The 13,685-nt window shown below is 37.2% G+C and overlaps 1 long non-coding RNA gene across 1 annotated transcript in view; it reads right to left on the bottom strand.

The window, feature by feature from the left end:
- Nucleotides 1-8,567: 8,567 nt before the first annotated feature.
- Nucleotides 8,568-13,685, bottom strand: part of LOC135290046 (uncharacterized) — a 44,901-nt gene continuing 39,783 nt past the window's right edge. The window contains exons 4-5 of the long non-coding RNA XR_010352781.1: nt 10,866-10,952; nt 8,568-8,731 (exon numbers count right to left, since the gene is read on the bottom strand). This is a non-coding gene — a long non-coding RNA (uncharacterized LOC135290046). The remainder of the gene's footprint in view (nt 8,732-10,865; nt 10,953-13,685) is intronic.

The following is a 13,685-nucleotide window of genomic DNA, read 5'->3' as shown; positions in this document are numbered from 1 at the left end:
AGCTGTTTCTCAGATGCTTAAACAAGGTTAAAGCCCAATCTGAAAGGCTCTTTAGTCAGAAGGAATCACTTGTGTTGGTATTTTGTTGGTTTTGACATACAGCTTAATTAGGTCTTTAATTCCTGAACCACAAATTTTTCTTAAATTAGCAAAGAGGAAAAAAAAAAAAAAGCCACAACAAGAAAAAAAAGGGCTTTATGCCACCTGGAAGAAATTAAAATAAATGTCCTTTCCCACTAATCTTGTTTCAAGTCACAACAATAAATATGCTCTGTATTCAATAGCATTGTTAGCCTGAAGCTAAGGGGAGTCCTCTGTGCAAATGAGCCCTTTCCAGCACCAACACTTGACAAGAACAAATTAGCAAATTCTGCTAAAATCACAAATGCCTGTGATGTACCCCAACTGGTGCTATCAAACTGTGGGCAATTCTGGGAGATTTTATATTTATATCCTGGGTATTTTGCTGCTGGTTAGGAAGGTATCAAGGGAGCTTAAAAATTAATTCAAGCAGAACATGAGTTTGAAGATCAAATTTTACTTGGTGGACAGGAAAAAGGAAGGGGAAAGTAAGTTTTGCCTATACCTTCTACTCTCTGTACCCGAGAGATGCTGCACCAGTGCTAGGGAGCAAGGAGAACACAACAGCCCTGCTAGTTCAGACTTCTCCCCGCTGCTAACCCCACATATTCCATATAGGACAAGGTTCTCTCTCCTACACTGCCAGTACCTGGTACAATTAAACATTTCCTGGGGCTGCCAGTTTTGAGCTTTATTGCAGGACAAGGATTTGCAGCAGGACAGGGGTTCCCAGTAGCTGTGAGGTCAGCTTGTTCCCCAAGTCCTCACGTCCCCATGAAGATAAACCATAAGTTTCTTGGCTGACCTGAGGTGTAGTGGGTGCCATTGATACACATTATTTTCTAGCTCTGCATTTGAAGTCTATAGTATCACCCCTATTAACTTGTGCTCCCTTTCTTCCCTCACTTCCATATCACTGGACTCACTCAAATTTCTGCTTTGTACCCCTAATCTGAGTACAAGGGCCTTTCAGGTTCAGGATGCTCCTCTGACCTTTCTTTTCCTGAGGAAATCAATAGGGACAGACATTTACAGACAAATATATGAACACTGCATAGAGTGAATAAGTTGGTTTATGTCTTCAGTTTTAACAGATGTGTGGTTAAAGCCAATATGAAATACTTGAACACACTGAAATGAAAATATCTGATCAACAAAATATAAACCTGCTATGAAAATGCAGATACTCTTTGCTGGTCTGTGAGCTTGACTACTTTATAATTTAGGTGTCAGATTCCCATTAATACCTTTACCTCCCACCTCATGCTCATTAATTCCTTTTATGTAACAATTCATGACCCTCACCATTTCCTCACAGTTTAATGACTTCAGAGAAAACCTTTCATCCCATTGTCAACCCCCTTCTTTAGCTATTGCCTTTTGCAGAGAGAACACCATGGTCTGCTAGGGCAGTGGTGCTCATGTCCCCCACATGCTCTGAGAGAGGATTCCCTTAGACATAATTGTAGCTGTTTCCCCTGTGGACAAATCAGTCCCAAACCAGCCCGAGTACAAAGATGCACAGTTGGGCAGCCAATTGTGCTCTGAAGTCATTAGCAAGACAAAACACTCTGTGGAATTTAGGCTTTCAGAGTCTCCTCTGCAAGGAGGATTTCTAAGAAAAACCTGGCAGTTCCAACTGGGAGAGGAATTTCTCCTGCTAAATAGAAGATAAGGAAAGATTAGTTTAGTGACAACAAGCTTGGAGTTAATGCTCTTCAAGTGGGAATGTGCTCCTTCAGAAAACGGAATCAAATTACATTGATATATATAAATCCATTTTCAGATATTAGCATTTCCTATTAAATAATGTTCTCTTTAACTGAAAACATCTTTTTAACAAGAGATACCCGTTGTTCATAATATTTTAAATTAGCAGTACTATTACCAGCACTATTAATAAATTTATGTCAATATTCGAAACTCAGAGAAAAATAATGAAGTCCCCACATTTGATATATCATTAAGAACCCTGAATTCTCTTTGTGGCTTAGCAAAAAAAATTGGGTTTTTTTCCTTCAGTTTCCAATTTACAGGGAAACCTAAACTTATGGAAAGTCAAAGTTCCTGTCACAAGGCTGAAAGCAACATGTACTGTCAAAGAAAAGCCTCCCAGAGAAAATAAGACAACTATATCTATACACCAAACTAACCAGTTAAAGTAAAACTTTACCATCCGGTTTATAAATAAATCAAATTATTTAAAACCAAAATTTGCCTTGGATCTCATTTGCGTTCACTGCATAATTCCATCACTAAATTACTGTTACCAGTGGAAGAAATATCTGTGCACATATGAAATTTGTTATTAGTGCTCGTGAATAATTTCATTGCTCAGTTACACTGATGGAAATAATTCCAAAAAGAGTCTGAGTTTTCAAAGTTGTTAAAGGGGAATGTTAACATAAATATGAAGAAGAAAAAATATATGCAAGGCAAAAGATTTCTTTTTCCCCTGGGCTGGGCAGGAGGATCGAGGTTAAGCCATCCAAAAAAATCCATGTCTAATATTTTAAATAATGAAAAAAACCACTCAAATGCTTAATAAAATCATGTCATGAAAATGATGGAAATGTAAATATACTTAAGGTTATGTTTGCAACAAAAATTGTGCTGCAGTTGATGGGGAAGTCATTATTTTGCCCACTTTGAGCAAGATTTTTTCCTTAGGAAGACTCACAGTGGGAGTGTTGAGCATGCTTTAAAATGTGACCCTTATGTGAGTTCTTAATTGAGAGTCACTCATTTTGTAGGGGAAGCAAACAAACAAAACCAAACACCACCATCCCCTCACCCTCCTTACTCCAGGGTACAAGACTTTGAATGAAGAAGTGGAAGCTGAGGCAATTTGAAATCTGGCTCAAGCCAAGTCAGAGAACTCTCACAAAGGCAACCTGTGCTGGCTCAGGAGTTAATTAATGCTGTCATCTCCATTTGCTAGGAACAATGCTGTCCTCTCAACTACATTCCTTTTTTCCAAGATGAAATCCTGAAATGTTCCTAGATTAGGGGGATAGTTGGTGCAACATTCTCAGCACCAGTTCATATGATATGTAGATTATATTTATATTTGAATTAACCTACTCTGGGTTTACTAGAATGAATAGGCCATAGCTTTACTTAGACTGGTTGCATTACACTGACCCATTTAAAAGTTGGAAGCAAACTACTGTAGCTTCACTAAATGACAAAAATTTTGGGAAAGAGGATTATTTCAATTCTTGTTGTTGTTATTATTATTATTATTATCGCAAAATACCACATAACTAAGAGAAGAAATTATAGAATAAAACCCAGGTCCTTTTATAAGTTAAAAACTGGCATTGTTTGGCCAGAATTTAAATTAATTTCTTCCTCTCAGTTCATTTGAGATGGTTGATTTTAACTACTGTATGAAAAAAAATTGCATCTGTTTCACACAAAAACTGTTTTTATTGTGGCATAGCTTGCAGACAGAGCTACCCAGTGGGGGTCCCACCCCATTTGAAGAGATGCTCCTCTGAGGCTACAACTCCATTGCAGTGAGTTTCAGCTTTCCTTGAAACAAATGAACCATCACAGGTTTTATTTCAGCTTTTGTTTGTTTTTGTTTGATTTTTTTTGTTTGTTTGTGTGGGATTTTTGTTTTGTTTTGATTTGTTATCGTCAATTAGTGTAATTTTAATTTTTTTTTCTTTCCATTTTCCAGCATCAGCCTACTAATCACAGTGGATCTGCAACTGCTTCATGAGCAGCAGGAACACTCTTGCATTTGGATGCAGGGTTCCAGAAGACCCTTAAAAATAATGTTTAAAAGTTTTGGGACCAACTCAGATGCTGAGTTGGTCCCAGAATTCCAGCGCTTTTGGTTCAGAACTCTTAGAGTTCTGAGGTCCTTGCACTGCAAATAGATTCATACAAATTCAGGTGAGTATGAATAAAATAGACTTAAAATAATTTAGATTCTGCCTTCCACTTTAAGTGGTTTCTCCTGGCTTGCAGCTGGGCAGTTAAATCGATTATGGTTACGCATTGCTATGTGCTTCTTATTGTGTAGAAGGTCTGGCACACTGCTAAGTTCTTAAGGTGGAACTGTGTCCTGATATAATTAATTATATAATTAATGTTGCTTCATTCAATACCAATGTGTGTGACGGAAAGAAAAAAAAGGAAAAAAGAAAAAAAAAGCATGAAAGGACAATTTAAAAAAATCAGCGGTGGATCTGAAGGCTTTTCAGCGTGAGGCTGCTATCTATAGATAGTTATCTCACATGGCAGCCCTGTGTTTTAAGAAGCAGAAAGTTTTCAGTTTGTGATTACATACATATGGTAGCAGAAGAGGCCCTTGGGGCTGTTGCAGGGACCTCACAGGAAGCTCAGAGCTTCAATCCAGGGCATGGGGGAGGAGGAGGGATGCATGGAACTCAAGACTCAGAGATAGGAAACAATTATCATTCAGCTGGCAAAAGGCTAAAAATGTCCCTCAGCAACATTCCCGGGATACCCCAGAGCAAGACCTGCCAGTGGAGAGAAGACCAGGAAAACGGAAACTCATTGTTTCACCCAGGCTGAATTTTACATCCTATTACCAACTCTAACAAACTCTATTTTCAGTGAGTGGGTGCTGCAAGACACAGTTTGAGAGCAACAAAAAATAGCAACAAATTCTGGCATGTTTTATTTTGGGTGGCACGCTCATTGTGTGGTTAACTTGTGTAGTCTGGATGAAGAAATAAGCATCATATAGGCTATATACATTTATTTCAAGGCTGACCTGCTGCTTTGCAAAGAAAATGGAGAATTAAACAAAAAATTGTTTAGCCTCAGTAATTTAGAAAATACAGAAAGTGTATATACAGAAAATATACTTGAACAGTTAACTAAATGTCCGAAATTTGTCATAAAAACAAATAAACAAAGTTTTGAGAAATTAATATTTTTTATTGTTTGACAATGAAAAATATTTGCCAGCACCAAAAACAATTGTTAATGCAGTTGGAGAACTGAAGAATCTATTGTTTGCACAGTTCATCTATGCATGTGAGCATAAAAACAGAAAAAAAAGATTCATAAGTTGAATTATAATTGCAATATTTCTTTAAATAATACACAAGTGAAAACAAGCCTAAAAATGGTGTCTTGTGGAAGAAACTGAAATTTCTTGGATGTATATGGTTCATGTGGAGTATGAAGACAGCCAAACCACCATTTAGATTTCCTGGGACAGCTGCAATTTTTCTCCTAGTCTACATTTTTTAAAGTGTAATTCCATTTTTTACCAGTTATTTGTTTCTCTTAGTGTTCCTACAGACTGTTTAAACAAAGATTGCATTTAACATCATTATCCATTATTCAACTATAGCAATCTTGAGGCTTCAAGTGTAAAATAATTCATCTCCATCTGGGGAAATCTAGTGCCAGAAGCTCTACAACAGTAACTGTTAGGGTGAGATTACTGCCCACTTATACTATTTTTTCCCTGTCTCAACTGATGCAAAGATTAGAAGTTCTAATATTCTCCATTTAGTTGTCAGAGGCAGATGCTCTTGTCAGGTGAAGACAAAGTCATCAATTTAAATTTATCATCAAATTCCTAAGACTGTTGTTTCCTTTCTGACAAAAAGTTTCTACAAAATACTGTAGCAACACAAAAATGGAATTAGGATTATAATCCATAACTTCCTACCATCAACTAAACCACTGTCCATTCACCTTTCAGGAATGTTTTTTAAAAGCATTCACTGGACCAGAATGCTTTTGTTTCTCAATGCCTCACCTTCTATTTGTCTTCCTTTAGCAATAAAAATGCTGAATACAATTTGAAGCTTTTGAAAAAATGGTCTTCAGGAGACATTTCAATCTTCAGCAGTGGGCTAAGATTTGTCATAGGAAGCTGGAAGATTATTATGCTGTAACATCAATGAATTTAACAAAAAATTAATGAATAGAGTTCCAGAAGGCTAATGCTCATTATGCTTCATGCATCTGCAGATCACCACTTGCCATGCTGTGGGTAAGTCTTGGATAATAATTGTCACAAAATTACATTACATTCTCAGTCATGGAAAAACATGTGGTGAATGTATTTATTTTTTACTCCAGTGATGTCAGTCCTTCATTAGCAGGATGTGAACTCAGTCCCATGAGCCCACTTCTATCCATGCAGCCACTAACATGTTTCAGCAGACAATCTTCAGCATGTTCTGATGCAACAGGACACTTTATTCAGAAGCTCTGTTAACTCCTGGTGAGGACATGTTCTGACTATGCCTTCTGGACTGAATACTAAAAAATTTCTCATATTTTCTCCTCTGTCTATTGTGTAATACCATTACCCCTTTTTTATCCTGCATTTTATCCCACCACCTTATTGACCAGGAGACATTTCCTCCACTTTCCTCCACCTTTAACATTGGGAACTACCAGTCTTGCTCTCATCTCCAGCATAGAGTAAGCAGGTCTCCAGCTTTGATGTAGAATGTTTAATGCTCTCTTCCCAAAAGCATTCAACACTATTTTTCCAAAATATAAAATGTACTTATTGCCTTCTTGAAGACTCAAGTGCTTGTATCCAAGTACTGGGATGATGCAACAGGGAGAAAATTCTTTATGAGCCAAAGTTTGTGAATCTTTTTAAAGGACTTTACTTCTCTGGAAAATGGAACATTACTGAAAAATAACCCTGACTATTTAAACTTAAAATTCCGAGCACTCCACATCATCCTAGCTCAAGGGTCATGCTCTCTCAAGTTTGTCACTCCTCTCAGAAATTCCCACTGTTCATTGGCATTTATCTAGAGTGCCTGTTAACTCTTCATGTGGTAAATGTCTCAGGAAGCACAAGTAAGGATACACAACAAATGGAGACACCATAAGACTGCTGTTATGCAGCCCTTGCACCTATTTCATCTTCCAACTGAAGGAAAAAAAAATCATTAATGATAAACTAAACTACAAATTTGCCATCCAGGATGCCTGTCCCAGATCCACAAGTGCATTATGACAGACCTCACTGAACAACATCAAGTCCTGATGTGTGAATAAATGTTCACCTTTGGGGAGATGGCCCAAACTGTTAAATTTCATTAAACATGCCTCAGAGCAAAACCTCTGTTCCTTAGAAAGGAAACCATATGATTATTGGAAAAGCATCTTTTCTGCCTTGAGTTCCAATTTAAATAATTTCCATAAGTACAGAGATAATTCCCTAGAACTTGGTAGAAGTAGCAACTCAAGATATTTAATTTCTCTGCCTGCTGCACTTGTTGGCCCCTACCTTGGAGTTTCTACATCAGTTGAATTACATTTACAACTCCTGCAGACCCTAAACTGCTTTTCCCTTTTAGCTCTGGAGCAGGCAGGAAATGTATCAGACATCTCTTGGGGGAAACAGCAGTGAGCGATGTTCTCCTACATGGATTCACCCCCTCATTAATATTCTGTTATTTTGAGATGTGCTCTGTGCTGAGTGCTCTGACAGCATCAGTGCAAGGCCTTTTTTGTGCGACAGTGCTTCATGAACTGCATGAAGGAAATGGTAATTGTAAATCACAGAGAATATAAATTTAGCATATTTTCTATCAATTCCAGAAAAAGCTGAGGGATACTCACAGTAGCTTGGCTTGTTCATGTGAGTACTGCAAGCACACAACAGCCCTCTGTGCATTTCCTTACCAAATAACAAAAAACCTTTATGCTAAAAAGCATATTACTCCTTAAAAACTTGAAGTTGACTTCTGTTGGAATTTGGGGGTGTAGGATTTTGTGTTTGTGGGGTTTTTTATTGTTATTGTTGTATGGTTGGGGTTTTTCCTTAAGAAAATGGAATTGTTCAACGAGGAGGAAGCATTATAGTTGTCATGAAGAGCTGCAAAGCACAAAAAGCTCAAAGTAAATTTTGAAGTACAATCAGTAGAAAGTGAAATTAAGATTTCATCTCCAGCTCTGGTAATATGATTTTATAACTGCAGAAAGACATAATTCCAGAATGTAAAATGTAGGCATAGCTTTCAACATATCTTCTTTTGCCTAAGATTTTGTGTACGGTGATAGGAAAGGCAAAAATGGGTTGACTTTGAGATATTCATCTAAGTATTTACTTCTTTTGAAATTCTGGGTACTCACAATACTTAGAAAATTAGCTTTGTCTTTGCTTTATCTCAGTATTTCTCCACCAGCTGACAAGAACATTTTCCTACTTTTTAAAGATAATAATCAGACTATATTTAATTTGATTTTACCTGTTTCACTTTTCCATTAAGGCAGTTGGATTCTAGCATGTAAAAATCTTAAATTTCCCCCTTTATATGGCATTAAAAAAAAAACAAAAAACCAAATATATATATATATATATATATATATATGCATTAAGATAGATGTTCAGTTTTTAAAGGGGGGGTTGTGGAGGAAAGAGACCAACAACAAGAAAAGAACAGTAAAGATCATCTCTGTACCAAGAATTTCTGCTTTGTTAGTGACATTCAGAAAAACATATGAAAGTGAAGGAAAATTTCTAGTACAAAAATAGATAATATTGCTGTATAACTATTTAGAGATATGGTCACATTTCCATGTTCATTGTGCAGTTACTCTCAATTGTTGTGTTACTTCAACAGTCCAATACAAGTGACAACTTCTTGCATGAGGAAACCTTTCTTCAAACTAGTCCATGCTGTGGTAGAATACAAAACAATATGAAAGTTAGTTATGTTCACGAATTTGTGGTTGTTTTACAGTGTAACAAGAGAGTTTGATCTAAAGTTAATTACTCTTGAATCTAATTCCCCAGCCGTGATTTGTGTATTGATTTATAAATAAATCTATAGAAGATGCAGAGATTTAAGGCTTTGGTATGTTTGGCCTCCAGAGCTGGTCATTTTTCGTACTGATTTATGTGACATCTTACTTATCAGTCATGTCCTTCTAACTATTCAGCTAATAAAACTGCAGTTATTTATTAGAGACTATCTTATATGCATTAAATATCGCAAACTGGCAGTAAAAGTAAGTTAAACCCATTGGTTAATCAAAACACCAATATAGTGAAAGCAAGAACTTTGAAACAAGGCTTCAGAATGCACAATGAAGTCTTAAACTTGATTTTGAAACAATAAATCTTTACAGGATTATGGTTTCAAGAACCTGGATAAATCACCTGTTCATTCTGCATGATAAGCACCTATCAGGTCCCAAAGGCATGAAGGAAATTGGTTGAAGGCTAAACATTGTTTTAAAATGAGGAATCTTATTCACATGCCTAAAATAAAGGTTAGGGAAATAGCTGAAAGAAACCACTATTTCTTTTAGTAGCAACATGTTCTATAAAAATAATTATTAACTTCAAGCTTTGTATATTTTATTTGGCAATGGGATCTCTAGGCTTGGTTGATCTATTAGCTTCCACTTAGTTCAAATTAAGCAAGAATAAAAGCTCTTAAATCTCAGTTAAAACATCTCCTGTCTCTCACCACCCACACTTCACAGCTTTGCACACAAATACAACTGAAGCACAACACATGATGGAATGGAAATGGAGTGCACAATTTTCCTACTCAAGCTGCATGGCATGGGGAATGTGAGAACATGCATTCTGAAAAAAAAATTTAAATTATAACCAAAGTTAATAATATTCACCTCTGTAGAGAAAAAGTAAGGAAGAAAGTCACAGACTAACCAACACAGTAGCAATCTGTCTTTTCTAAACTTAATTAAGCAACTATCTTAAAAGCATCCTGGAAAGAAATGTCAGCCTTTCAGTAGAAAGCTGAAGTAGGGAGTTAAGTAGAGAGAGAATATCTGTAATAAATTCATTCCTAAAGCTTACTTGCTTGTTAGTTTTATTAGAAAATGGGAGTGAAATGTGTAGTCAAGACTTCCCATTTTCTCTCTCCTATGCTCTCTCAAGTTCATCTCCTTTCTTAAAAAAACTGTCTGGGACACTGCAGGCAGATTTTAAGAACCTGATCTGGCAAAAGTATAATTCTCTGTTTAGGGCTCTTAGATTTAGTCAAGGGACGGTAGTACTAACTTGGCTATCAAACAGAAAAAGGAAGTAAATATAAGGCAGCCCTGCAGAGATTTGATCTGAATGGATCAATGATCTTAATGGATCTCTTCCCACCTCAGGAACTCTATGCTTCTGTAAGCACAGGAGTCCTAATGTCCTCTGGTAACAGGAGCTATTCACACTCCCCACACACCACATGGAGTAGGACAGTCTTCTCTAACAAAACTGGTCAGGCAGGTGTGGTCTTACCTCTTACCAGACAGCTGAGCTTCCTCCTGCCATCTTTGTTAGAATCTACAGAGACTTTCACTAAACTTCTTTGCAAAATCCATATGGATGGAGGAAAAAGGTTCACCCTGCTTGCACCAGCAGGTGTAACCAAAGCAAGTGCTTTTAATTGCCCTCTGGAAGCACTTCCCTCTTTCTATTTGGGTTTTGGAGGACCAAGGCTTTGACTTCAGGTACTCTGAGGCACAATCAAGTTAATGGCCTGATTCAGAGCCTGAAACAGCCTGGTAAAAATATCCCACATGAGCAATGGGCAGGCTTTCCTCAGCCAGTTGCATAGACAATTTTGTTTGTACAAGTTCATTAGCTCTCAATAAAGAACCTTGCCTACTTCTGTAAAATACCTCATCCTGCACAGCCTACATGAAGCAAAACTTCCTAATGAAGTGACTGTAATGAGAAACTTTCTCCCAGAGCACCCTGCAGATCAAAGCCCTGAAGTCACAGAGTGAATATGACAAAATTACACATCAGTGAATCAATTAGGGATGATCCTGGCAGTTGTTCTTACCTGGAAACCATTATCCCCCCATCCCTTTAGAAATGTACTCCTGCAGTCCTGGGTCTTCAAGCAGGTGCTCTGACAGCAATAGTTCATCTAAAAGACAGCAAGGAATGTGCAGTTATCACTCAACTGGGGTGAAAATCAGGAAATAGTATTGTCTCAGGAATATGGTGTTTTTGTTTGTTTGTCACTATGCGAAGTGTATGTTGTATCTTGCTGTCCACCTTTAAGTGGAGAAGACAATGCAATGTGTGTGTGTTACTAGGAGAGGGAGAAAGCTCTAACTGCAAAGATCAGACAATGTAACAAAGCTGGACACCTCAAAAATTAAGAACAGAGACAGAACACAGTTATCTTCACACAATATAAATATTTTATTTCCCAAAGACACTGAATTACCTCCAGGGGGATCTTGCAAAAAAAAAAATAAATAAATAAAGGTGAGTCAATCAAGAGTAAAGGAAAATCTCCCAAAACTGAGAGCAAAAATTGACATTTTAAGTTTTCCTTAACAAAGATCAAGGGTATTTTTCATTGACATGCCCATCATTACTAGACACAGAGCAGTCAGCAATATGTCATAGGAGGATGGTAATTCACACTGGACCAGTTACTCCTTCCCTATGTATTTATGCTCTTACATAGATGGACATGCTTAAGCATGACATGAATTTTTCTGATTTCATATTGTCTTTTCAACAAAACAGATTCCTTACTGTTGGTCTCTGGGAAGACATCACAATTGGCTGCATTTTTTTCAGAGGAGCTGGACTTGCTGGGCATGTAAGCAATTTTGGAAAAAACAGGTTATATACTGAGTGCTAATACAAATGTAGGAATCTGGCCACTGTTATTTTAGCTTTCTGACATTAGTCTTGAAAAGGCAGCATTTGCACTGGGATAGCACTGGTCTCTTGCCTGTAGCAGAGAAAAGATGTCAGGCCTAGACAAGAAATGCTTTGGTAGTTCAAGATACTAGGAAATGAAAATTTTAAGCAGCATCTGAAGAGGACAGAAAAAAAAAAAGAAAAAGAGGTTGGAGAGCAAGGATTAGATAAATTTACAGAAATATAATCTCTCTGTGTGCATGGTTCATCTCTGAAGGTACAACATGAGTTTTGAATATAACCAAGTGCATTGATTATAGCTGAACAAAATATAGAAAATGGTTTCAGACCATGAAACGTTCAATGGGCTTTTCCATTGTTTCTAGTAGTGATCCTTAATGTCAACAGCAAAGTGATACAGTGGAGCTTCAGACACCATTAGAAGCTGTGTAATGTCTAACAATGTTTTGTAGAGGTTCTTGAATTTCAGTGCTTGACAATACCAAGGTCAAGTATATTTTGGTGCCAGTGAAGACAGGAAAGGGCAAAAGAGAAGTAATGTCTGGGGAAGGAAAAAAAGAGGGGAAATGCAGAAGATGCAAACTTAAAAGGTTCAGTTCTTAGGAAGACTTCCAAACCCCCTGACAGTACAGATAAACATAGATGTATCTCCCTTTAATTTTATATTAACTGATCAAAACTAATTTTGTCTACTGAAGAAGAACAAAAAGAAAAGGCTTATTCCTGTCAGTGCTGGTAGGATGTCTGAAGGTAAGGTGAGGCAAGAAAGGGAGGTGCTTTTAGGATAGAGTGAGAGGGGGAAGAGTGGAAGGAGTGAAAAATCATCTCTAATACTAGTTGATAAGATAGAAAGGTTGTGTGGGGAAAGGAAATGTGAGGAAAATTGTATACATGTGTTTCCAGAGGCTCTCTAGAATATAAAGGTAAGTTCTGATTAGAAATCAGAAGAAGTCTGGAAAATTTTGCCAAGCACCAAAAGATGGGGGAGAGGTGGGGAAGAAAAGAAAGATTGGTAAACTGTTGTGGTAAGAATGTTTCCATTTCTGAATCAAGTCACAACTGAGCATGAAGTTTAAGGGAAGGCATAAGAGAAAACACATATAGAAAAATGGCTCACACTTTGAAACCCAAAATATCATATCAGTCCATTGCAGTAACACCCTGATTTCCAGTGAGGAGAATCACTTTGAGAGCTCCTCTCTGAGTCCTCAGAATCATTAAGAATTAGCAGATTACATCCTTCTGTAATTACTTTAATCATATTTGTTCTGTGGTTATCTGTTGTTAATAGAGCCCTTTGATCTTCTTAACTGCCTTCCATGCAATTAGGCAGTGGTGTAAAACACATGGATAATACTTTGCTAACGATGCACTACTTGCACAAAGGAAGATGTAAGAGCACGTGGTAATTCTCTATGAGGTTTTGACTCAAAATGTTGTGGACATATTTTATCATGTTTATTTTGCTGTTAACTGAACATCAGGCATGATTGCTTGTTACATCATTAATTGCATTGCTTGACAGCCAAGAGGTTCAATTAGATCCTGCTAATATTGCAAAGGGTTTCTTTGTTCTGAATTGGGTCAGATTCCAGGATGTTTATGTGTTGACCCTGCAGCCTTGTTTAAATGTCTGGGTTTTGCAGCAATGACACTTTGAAGAATTGCACTCCTTGCAGCAAGAAATATCATCCAGGAATCCCAGTCCTATTGATATTTAGTGTCTTCTTTTGGGCCATGTAATCCACTCCTATACCCTATGCTGCACAGTTTAGGGTCATCATTTTCCCTGGAATCTTTGGCACAGCTGGTGACTAATTCCAGTTTTCTTTTTCAGAAGCTACCACCTTGACCTTCTCATCTGGAATGAAACTACCCAAGCTACCAAGGTACTGTAGAATTTCACATTCAAACCACCTTGTCAATACATTCTAGTCTCTAACTGAAATCTGTAAATGAACTTCAGAAGACTTGCAGA

This window comes from Passer domesticus, chromosome 1 (genome assembly GCF_036417665.1).
Source record: "Passer domesticus isolate bPasDom1 chromosome 1, bPasDom1.hap1, whole genome shotgun sequence".
NCBI lineage: Eukaryota > Metazoa > Chordata > Aves > Passeriformes > Passeridae > Passer > Passer domesticus.
Note: the sequence above shows the minus strand (reverse complement) of the source record. Positions and strands in the feature narration are given on the sequence as shown.